Raw genomic sequence first — 10,823 nt, forward strand, 5'->3', positions numbered from 1 at the left:
TCACCTTTCATGCAGGAGGCTGAGATTCTTGGCCAAAGGACCTTCTGCAGTTAACACTCAGCTGTCATTTTGTTGGTAAATTGAGTTTTGTTGTTAAATTGAGTTGGTTTCAACTCAGAGTGACCCTGAATGTTCAGGTTTCCAGTATTTATCCTTCAGCTTCACACCATTGGAGGTTTATTTATTTCTATAATGTTCAACAGGTTTTGAACAGAGCTTCCAAATGAAGACTAGGAAGAAAGACCTGGTAATCTTCAGTGAAAATCCCATGGATCACAAATGTCAGCTCCACAAATGATCATGGGGATGGCTCAGGACGGGCAACATTTTGTTCTGTTATGCATGGGGTCTCTGTGAGTGAGGGACCACCTCCATACTGTGACCAACAATAAATAATGCTAGTGACAACAACAGAAGTTAGAGACATGGAATATAAAACCTATCATATGAAGGTTAATGGTTAAGTAGGTATATAAGATTTTATTCTTTTTGTACTTTTAAGAACTAGGTGGTGAAAGCATGAACAATACTTGAGAACCTACTCCATGTGCCACGTTGGGCATTGTACATCTATTATCCTGTTATTATGTACCACTGAGTCAGCTCTGACTCATAGCAACTCAGTTAACGTCCATTAAAAATAAAGATTTTGAAACTCTGGAAAATCAAGATTATCATCTCCATGTTAAAGATGGAGAACCGAGGCTAAAAATGTGAAACTCCCTACTCAATGCAGCACAGTTAGAAAATCCTGATTCAAAACACAGAGTCTGACTTCAAATCCCAATTAGTCTTCACTACGTGGTAATCATTAGGCATTTTCTCTGGCTTTTCAGATCTTAAGTAAGAGTTCAGAGAAAGGGAGAGAATTAATCAAAGCAATAGTAATAAAGACCCTGAGTTATATGACGTAAGGGAATTTTGGAGACTCTTCCCACCAGCAAGAGGAAGCATTGGGTAGTGAACTTGCTGGTTATTCCCAAGGACGTATGGCCTCCCATCTTTGAACCCAGCATCAGCTCTCAAACTGGGATCCACTTAAGTGACATGCTGGTTTCCAAAATTTCTGGGGGAAGTCTTTGTCCTTCTGTGATTCAGCCCATGGCTGCAGCATCATGCTGCCTACTCAGTGGTCAGGTCTCAGGGCTGAGTCTCTGGCTTCCAGGCTTTTCCTAGGTGCCGGATGTGGAGCAGTTAAGTGGCAGGAAAACTGGTGAACCCAAACATAGATTGAGGCTGACGACAACTGGATTCTGTTCTCCACGTCACATGATCTGAAACACGTCTATCTTTTCTAAATCATTAAGTGTCTCTGTGGGTTGTCAGATAACAACAGAGTTAAAAGGGATGTTTAGGATCAGCTAGTCCAGTTATTTCATTTTACAGGTGGTGGTAAGTTCACAATACTCCTATGAGACAGGTCTTTTATTTGTCATTTTTATGCATGAACACACCCTGCTCAGAGACACACAATGGCTTCCAAGGGCTAACCAGTAAGCAACTGCTAGTGTTGAGCTGCACACCAGGCCTTTCTTGCTCTTATGTTTTACTCTAACTGCTTCTCTGTGGCCTTCTTCACTCAGCCTGAGATATGGACAAGGACCGTTACCTCCAATTTAGAGAGAAGGAGAGTGCATAAATCTTGGTCAAGGTCACAGAGCAGATTAAGCTCAAAAGCTGTCAACATCTCTTTTGCTTCCTTTCCTGCTGCTCCTTGAGACAACTTTGGCCCTATCATTTTTCTGGCAGAGTTGGTGAGACAGACCAGGGCCAGTTGGCAGGACCAAAAGGCCACACCTTTCATAGGAAGAATCTTTTGGGATACTGGGAGGTGGCAATCTACCTGCCCTTCCTTGGCTTCTTTAGCATGCCATCCAATTACTATCTACTCATCAGAGCACAGCCTTCACTATGGATTACATCTCAATGCAAAGAACACAAAAGTCCTCACCACTGCACCAATAAACAACATTCTTATTAACAGAGAGAAGATTGAAGTTATCAAGGACTTCATTCTTCTTGGCTCAACTATCAACAGTCACAGAAGCAGAAGTCAAGAAATCAAATGACATATTTCATTAGGCAAATCGGTTGCACAAGACCTTTTTAAAGTGTTGAAAAGATGTCAGCTTGAGGACTAAGGTGCACCTGACCCAAGCCATGGATTTTCAATAACCTCATATGCATGTGAAAGCTGGACAGTGAATAAGGAAGATCATAGAAGAATTGATGCTTTTGAGTTATAGTGTTGGAGGAGAATATTTGAAAGTGCTGTGGGCTGCCAAAAGAACCAATAGATACATTTTGGAAGAAGTGTAGCCAGTGTATTCCTTGGAGGCCAAGATGGCCAAACTTCGTCTCTCATACTTTGAACATATTGTCAGGAGGGAGCAGTCACTGGAGTAGGATATCATGTTTGGTAAAGTAGAGGGTCAGAGAAAAAGAGGAAGACCCCCAGTGAGATGGATTGGCCAAGTGGCAGCATCGATGGACTCAAGCGTGGCAACAGTAGTGAGGTTGGCCCAGGATCGGGCAGTGTTTTGTTCTGCTGTGCATAAAGTCACTATGGGTCGGTGCTGACTCGATGGCACCTAACAACAACAACAACAACAACAACATCAACTCCTTGAGTCTTGCCTGGCTTGCTTTGGTTGTGGCCATGCTCTGTCTGAAATGACATTAGCTTTCTTCGGTTCAGGCTTGACACTGCCGAAGACCAAGCACTGTCGTAGTTGGATCTAGACTTCAGAGAGTGTCTAGTTTCAGGATGGTGAGACAATTCACTCAGAATTTCCCTGCAAAGGCCATATGTGCTGAGAATGTAAGCCTTGTTGGTAAAGTTGGGATGCTTTGGTACTCAAGTATTGTTTATTCTATTGGGATCTGCCTCTTACTTAGAAAGGGGATTTACTCTGTAATTCTCCAGTTTAGTCATCTGAGATTTGACTGTAGACCCAGATTCCTAGAATGGGAAGGTTAATGACTGCTTTTGTTCCCAAATATATTTAAATTTCTACCTAGCATCTTTTGTTCTTCAGTCTGCTTGATGTTGGTAAATGCACTGAGCTCACTGGGGGCTGGTCCACAAGTACAGCACTGAATCAAAAGGCTAAACACCCTTGCCCCAGACAGGTGGGCACTTCCATCTACAAAACAGATTTCACAATCATCCTTTTATAGTAAGCATTTCCTAATCACTGTCTTGATCTGGAACAAAGACAAGAAAAGTGTGTATTCCAGATCTGGGGACTTATTAAGTGTTATTAATGGCATGCAGAACAACATACTTAGTCCTTGGTTATTTAATCACATCTCTAAAGTGGATAGGAGTCTTTGGAAGAGTCCCGGCATGGCGTGGAAGGCTAATGCACTGAACTGCAAGTTAAAATCCCAAGGTTGGCAGTTCATGCTCACTAGCCGCTCATTGGAAATCCAATACAAGGTCACTATGAGTCAGAACCAACTCGAAGGCACTTAACAGCAATAACAACAGGAGTCATTGGGTGGTGCAAACAGTTAAGTGCTCCACTACTAATCTAAAGGTTGGTGGTTTCAACCTATCCAGAGGTGTCTAGGAAGAAAAGTAGGGTGATCTGTGTCCAAAAGATCACAGCCTCAACATCCTACAAAGCACAACAGTTCCTTCTGCACATGTGGGGTTCCATGAGTCAGAATCAACCTGACAGCAACTGGTTTGTTTTGGGGGGGAAAGGTGCATTTAAAGTGTGCTGATGGGCCATAGGTGGCTAGAAGATATTGTATACAATAAGCTCTTAGTTAATGCCAACTACAATTTTTGCTACCTGTAGGATAAGCACTGGGCTACTAAACCACAAGGTCAGTGGTTCAAAACCACTAGCTGCTCCTCAGAAATGCTATACAAGGTCACTATGAGTTGGAACCAATTTAATGGCACATAACAACAACATTATGATGATGAAGCCCTGATGTGGTGCTGTTGGATAAGCAATGGAATACTAACTGCAAGATTGATGGTTCAAACCCACCAGCCACTTCTCAGAAACCCTATACAGGATTGCTCTAAGTCAGAACTGGCTTGACAGCACTTAAAGACAACATTATGAGGATGAGGATGAGGATGTTGAAAGGTCCATGTCTATGAGGTCAGCTGAGGACAATAACCCTGAGTTCAGCATTTGGGTGGGGCCATATAAAATGAGGTGATGGACGGATGAGAAAGTCTTAGCATACAACTAGTACCTGTGGCCTGTCTGTCTGTCTGTCTATTTCTTTTCCATCCTTCCTTTTTTCATTTCTTTCTTCATGAAACATCACCGGCACCATCACACTTCATTCAGACTTCGTATCTATTATTTAAGCCATTGCCACTGTGTCTTACTAGTCTTCCTATGGTCTGTCTTCTCTCCCTTAATCCCTCTTCAACATCAAAACCAGAGGGTCATCCAGGGATGTGTGGAGTCAGAAGCCCTCTGTAAGAACATGGCATTGACTATTTTCCACCTAACATAAATCATGTTCCTAGGCACATGCGTTACCCACAACACACATGACACACACATACCACACCACACGCACACCTGGACCCATGAAGAAGCTCTGCAGGCTTATAATGCTTCCAGCCCAGTAAACATGCAGGGCCCTCCTGAGAAAAGGAAGAAGAGCAGAGAGATGGTGGAGAGCCAGGATGGCATCCCACAGAGGTGTGCTGGAGTTGGCTTATACTGGCTTGTGAGGACAATTGTGTACACTCTTCCAACTCCAAGTCCAGTGAAGTCATGATGATAGTGTGAAGTGGGCCATGATGTGGGAATACTTACAACATGAAATTCAGCAAATGCCACCAATTAGGGCCATGTCCCCCTCAAAGAGTCAGTTATTAAACATTTACCAGTTATTAAACCTTACTGCTGGACCTCAGCCTCATCCATTGTTCATGAGTCGTGTGATATCTTTGAACTTCAGTTCCTCATCTATACAACTGGTGATAGTGTGCTATTCTGTGTCCTCTGAAAAGCAAGATGATATTGGCAATCCAAGAATTTTACTCAGGGGTCATGGTGGTGGGGGGTGGGGGGGAAGGCTGGGCCAGAAAAGGTAGTAGGGAAGTGAAGAAGACTGAGAGGGCCATCAGATAACAATGCAAATCTGACCCCAATGAAGCAGAGGGAAAGGGAAGTTTGAAGAGAAGCATCCTAGACTACCACCTGGGCAAGGCCACCAGGACTCCTTGAGACAGAGCCTACCATCAGTGGTATCTGGAGTTTCCCAGGAAAAGACCTGCTTCAATATCCCTGCTGTGCTGGGAGCCATGGTAACAAAACCCAGAGGGCTCAGGGGCTCTGGATTTCTGTAAGGTGCATTCTTTTGTGTGTGTGTGTGGGGGGGGGGGCAGGGGAGTGGGTGAGGGGTATGAGTAAGAAGTGAAGATTAGGGTTAGGACTATGACTAGGTCTAAGCTAGGCCTAGGACTTCATTTAGTGGTTAGGACTAGGGTTAGTGTTAGGAGTAAGCATTGGAATAGGACTAGGAGTAAGGCTTGGTCTAGTTTTTACAGAAGGTTCATTTTCACGACAACCACAGATAGGAATACACAAAACACAACTGAATGTATAGTGTCTAGATCACATGATACTCCTTTAAATATATTTTCTAAGCATCTGATCTGTACCAAACACTGGGATGTAGAGATGTAGCCTTTGACTTTGTGGGGTCCACATAGGCGATACCTACAATAAACAAACACATCTAGGGTAGTGTGTGAAGTAAAAGGACAGAGAGGGTGGTCTATTAGGAAAGGCTTCAAATACGATAAAGTAATTGAGCTGACTCCTGAACATACTTAGTGTTGTGTGGAATGGGAATTCCAGACAGAGGGCATGCAAAGCAAGTCCTGAAAATAAGGAAGAATATGGAAAATTCAAGGAATTAAAAGTGACTTAACATGGATTTGGTGTGAGGTACAAGAATGGGTTTAGTGAGAAATGAATAGAGGGGGAATCAAGGCCAGACAATGTGACATAATTGAATGGATTTATATATTTTACCCTTTAGACAAGTGAGGAGCTATTGAAGATTTTTCATCAGTTGCTTATTTTGAATGATCACTGGATACAGTTTGAGGGCAGGAAGCAAGGAGTCAGGACAGGAAAATGGGTCCATGTGAAAAAAGCAGAGACAATGAGTTCAGGGAAGAGGAGACAATTAAGAGGTATTAGAGAGAGAGTCCATGCTACTAGATTTGGAAGATGTTAAGAGTAGAGTCGAAGATGCTGCCCAAGTCAGCATTTAGACCTTCTAGACCAGAGTTTTCAACTTTTGGGTCATGGCCCATAGTGGATTGTGAAGTAACATAGATTTTAATTTACATTTAAAGGAGCCCTTTAGTGTAGTGGTTACAAGTTGGACTACTAACCTCAAGGTCAGCAGATTGAAACTATCAGCCGTTCCATGAAAGGCAGATGAGGCTTTCTGCTCCTGTAAAGATTTACAGCCTCAGAAATCATATGCAGGGTTGTTAGGAGTCGGAATTGACTCCAGTGCCACTACCAACAACAACCTACATTTTAAAAAATCATAGGCTATATCATATTGCACATGGTAAGGAGTACCTGAGCTGGGTAAACTAACAAAAAAGTTGGCAGTGTGAGTCTACTTAGAGATTCCTCAGAAGAAAAATTAGTAATTAAAAATTCTAAGGAACAAAATTCTATTCTGACGCATGAGATCACCGTGAGTCGGATTGGAATAAACTCAACAGCACCTGGTTTCTGTGTTTCAGTTATATGCACCTGCATGTGCGTACAAGGTTAGTATATAAAAATATATGAGTCACAGTTTAAAAAAAAAAGAAATTGAAAGACACTATTCTAGACATAAGTAAGTAGCTCTTTTAAGGCTGGAACTGTGTTTTATACTTCTTAAATCAAGGCATTATAGAGAAGTGGTGGTCTTCAGTTCTAAGTGGTCTAGAAGGTCTGCCTCATTCAGGTCTTACATACCTATTTCAGTTGAGAGACTTGGACAGGTTAAAAGATTTCTCTAAAATTCTCATAATACTAATTCTTATAACAAGCCTTACAATGACTAGTTTGATTAAGAGCATATGGATCCACATATGAGTGAATACAAATGATAAATTAATTTAGTAATAAATGAGTAAATGGGTGAATGGATAAATGAATATTTGACCCTATGAAGAATTAATACAAGAGAAAAGGAGGTAGGGAGGGAAGGAAAGACTAGAATTTCCTCACAAACACTGTGATTCTGTAGACTCCCAGCTGAGAAGAAAAGGATTTCTGAATGACCCCAGGCAGGGGACCACAGCCAGTTGGAATGAATCATGTGGCTAGTACAGAGATCAGCCAAATTTGAACGAGTGATGACGGCCTCGAAGTAGACTTTGTTACGCACCCGTTTATAGGGTGAGCTATTAACTGGTCCAGCATGGGGGTAGCCAGGCGCCTGACATCAGAGCATGAATGAGGTGTTTGGGTTGGGAAGAGATGGGCTACTTTCCTCAGCTCTAGTTTGCTGAGTCATCCCTAGCCCTGAGGGCTGCTGTGCCATTATTTACTGGTCCCATGACTAGAAGTCAACTAGTTCCTTGTACCCTGAGCCACCTCAGAAAGCTGCATACTGAGTTCAGGAGAGGAGTGCTTTGAAGTAAAGTGCAAGGACTCAAAGTCAACCAGAACCAAGACTCTTTAACTATTTGAGTCAGATCTAGGTTTGAATCTGGGCTTCTCTACTTATTTGCTCTGTGGTACTGGATACGTCTTAAGTCATTCCATCTTTCTGAGTTTTCAGTTTCCTCATTTGTAAATGGTCATCATATAGAGCCTATGATGTTTCTATAATCCTATGTGCTTGGCAAGTAGTTTATGTTCCACAAGTGTTTGTTTTCTTCCTCCTTTGTTTGCTTTCCATTCATTCATCTACTCAGCAAATACGATTGAGTTCTTGCTATGTAACAGGCACAGCCAAACTGTAGCTGCCGCCATGTTGTTGTTGTTGTTATGTGCCATTGAGTCGGTTCCGACCCATAGCGACCCTGTATAGGGTTTCCGAGGGTGTAAATCTTTACGGGAGTAGAAAGCCTCATCTTTCTCCTGCGGTGCAGCTGGTAGTTTCGAACCACTGACCTTAAGGTTCGCAGCCCGCCATACGTAAATAAAAGACACAAATTCCTTGCCTTCCTGAAGCCCACATATAGGAAGTGGGATCTGTGTTCCACAGCTCCAAGGAACCACTCATACAGCTTTGAAAGGCGGCCCTAGAAGTGGAGAAAGACAGAGAATAAAAGAAAATAACAAAAAAATGTCAAGTTCATCAGATGGGGATAAGTTCTATAGAAGGGGAAACAAAAGTGTTAGAAATGGGGGTATATAATTTATAAGTAAAGTGCACAGCAAAGGGCAACATTTGAGCAAAGACCTGAAGAAGAGGGACCTGGATAAAAAGTGTTTTAAATAAATGGAAGATTAAGAGCAAAAGTCTTGAAATGAGAAAGTGTTTTCTGTATTTGAGTGATAGCAGTATTCCTACAGTTCCCTATAACTGAAATCCCTTTCCCTACTATTTTGTTGGAAGAATTTTTACTTAATCTTCAGGTCTTGGCTTTTTCCTTTCTCATTCCACGCAGAAGAAACACTTGCATCTCAGAGTACATTTCAAATGTAAGCAGACCATCACAATTTCCTTGAGGGTCAGTCCGTGTCTCCCTTGGTCATCCCTGTGTTGTCAACACCAAGTGTGCTGCCTAGCATAGATGTTGTTGTTGTAAGTGCCATGGAGTCAATACTGACTCATAGTGACCTTATGCACAGCAGAACAAAAGACTGCCCAATCCTGGGCCAACCTCACTATTGCTGCCATGCTTGCGCCCACTGATGCTGCCACATTGTCAATCCATCTTGCTGGGGGTCTTTCTCTTTTTCTCTGACCCTCCATCTTACCAAACATTATATCCTTCTTCAGTGATTAGTCCCTCCTGACAATATGTCTGAAGTATGAGAGAAGAAGTTTGGTCATCCTTGCCTCCAAGGAGCACTCTGGCTGCAATTCTTCCAACACAGATCTGTTGGTTCTTTTGGCAGCCCATGGCATTTTCAATATTCTCCTCCAACACCATAACTAAAAAGCATCAGTTCTCCTATGGTCTTCCTTATTCACTGTCCAGCTCTCACATGCATATGAGGTTATTGAAAATACCATGGCTTGAATTAGGCACACCTGGGTCTTCAAGCTGACATCTTTGTTCCTCAACACTTTAAAAAGGTCTTATGTAGCAGATTTTCCTAATGCAATACATTGTTTGATTTCTTGCCTGCTGAACGTAGTGGTTACGAATTGGGCTGCGGACCTTAAGGTCAGCAGTTCGAAACTACCAGCCGCTCCGCGGGAGAAATATGAGGCTTTCTACTCCCATAAGGATTTACACCCTCGGAAACCCTGTACAGGGTCGCTATGGATCGGAACCGACTCGACGGCACTTAACAACAACAAGCTTCCATGATTGTTGATGGTTGATCCAAGAATAGTGAAGTCCTTGACAACATCAATCTTTTCTCTGTTGATAAGAATGTTGTTTATTAGCCCAGTGGTGAGGATTTTTGTTTTATTTACATTGAGTTTTAATCCATACCAAAGGCTGTGCTCTTTGATCTTCATCAGTAAATGTTTTAAGTCCTCTTGACTTTCAGAAAGCAAGGTTGTATTATCTGCATATCACAGGTTGTTAATGAGTCTTCCTCCAATCCTCATGCCACGTTTTTCTTCATAGAACCCAGCTTCTCAGATGATTTGCTCAGCATACAGGTTAAATAAGTATGGTAAAAGAATACAACCTTGTCGCACACCTTTCTTAATTTTAAACCATTCAGTGTTCCCATGTTCTGTTCGAACCTCTTGGTCCATGTAGAGATTCCTCATGAGCACAATTAAGTGTTTCAGAACACTCATACTTTGCACTGTTGTTCATAGCTTGTCATGATCCACTCAATCAAATGCCTTTGCGTAGTCAATAAAGCACAGGTAAACATCTTTCTGTTATTTTCTGCTTTCAGCCACGATCCATCGGATATCTGCAAGGATATCCCTCATTCCATGGCTTCTTCTGAATCTGGTTTGAACCTTTGGAAGTTCTCTGTCAGTGTATGCTTGCAGCTATTTCTGTGTTACCTTTTGTGAAACTTCACTCACATGAGATGTCAAAGATATTGTCCGATGATTTCAGCATTCCATTGGGTCACTTCTCTTTGGAATGGGCATAGATATGGATCTCTTCCAATCAGTTGGCCAGGCAGTTGTCTTCCAAATTTCTTGACATAGATGAGTGAGTGCCACCTGTGCTGCCTTACTTTCTTGAAAAATTTCAATTCTTATTCCATCAATTCCTGATGCCTTGTTCTTTGCCAATTCCTTCAATACACCTTGGACTTCCTCCTTCAGTGTCATTGGCTCTTGATCATATGTTATCTCTTCAAACGGTTGAACATCAAGCATTTCCTTTTGATACAGTGACTCTGTGTTTTCCTAGCTTAGAGTAGGCACTAAATGCACATTGATTGAATTATGAACAAGTGAGCCACACTCTTGTGAATAATCAATGTCTCCGCACCCTACAAGGTCCTGCATTAGCTTTGTAACCGCCACAAACCTTTCCCTGACTTTTCAAAGTCAGGTTTATCACTCTTCCACTTGAATAACAAAGTCTACACTGGAGAGCATTAGTCCTATGGGATGCTAATATGTGAAGACTTGTTGTTGTTGTTGTTAAGTGCCGTCGAGTCGGTTCCAACCCATAGGGACCCTGTACAGGGTTTCCGAGGGTGTAAATC

At 42.2% G+C, this 10,823-nt stretch overlaps 1 protein-coding gene across 4 annotated transcripts in view; it reads left to right on the forward strand.

Moving 5' to 3' along the window:
- Positions 1-10,823, forward strand: part of ASTN2 (astrotactin 2) — a 1,331,668-nt gene that overhangs the window by 1,170,229 nt on the left and 150,616 nt on the right. The gene's annotated exons all lie outside the window — the stretch shown is intronic.

This window comes from Chrysochloris asiatica, unplaced genomic scaffold (assembly GCF_000296735.1).
Source record: "Chrysochloris asiatica unplaced genomic scaffold, ChrAsi1.0 scaffold00081, whole genome shotgun sequence".
Taxonomy (NCBI): Eukaryota; Metazoa; Chordata; class Mammalia; order Afrosoricida; family Chrysochloridae; genus Chrysochloris; species Chrysochloris asiatica.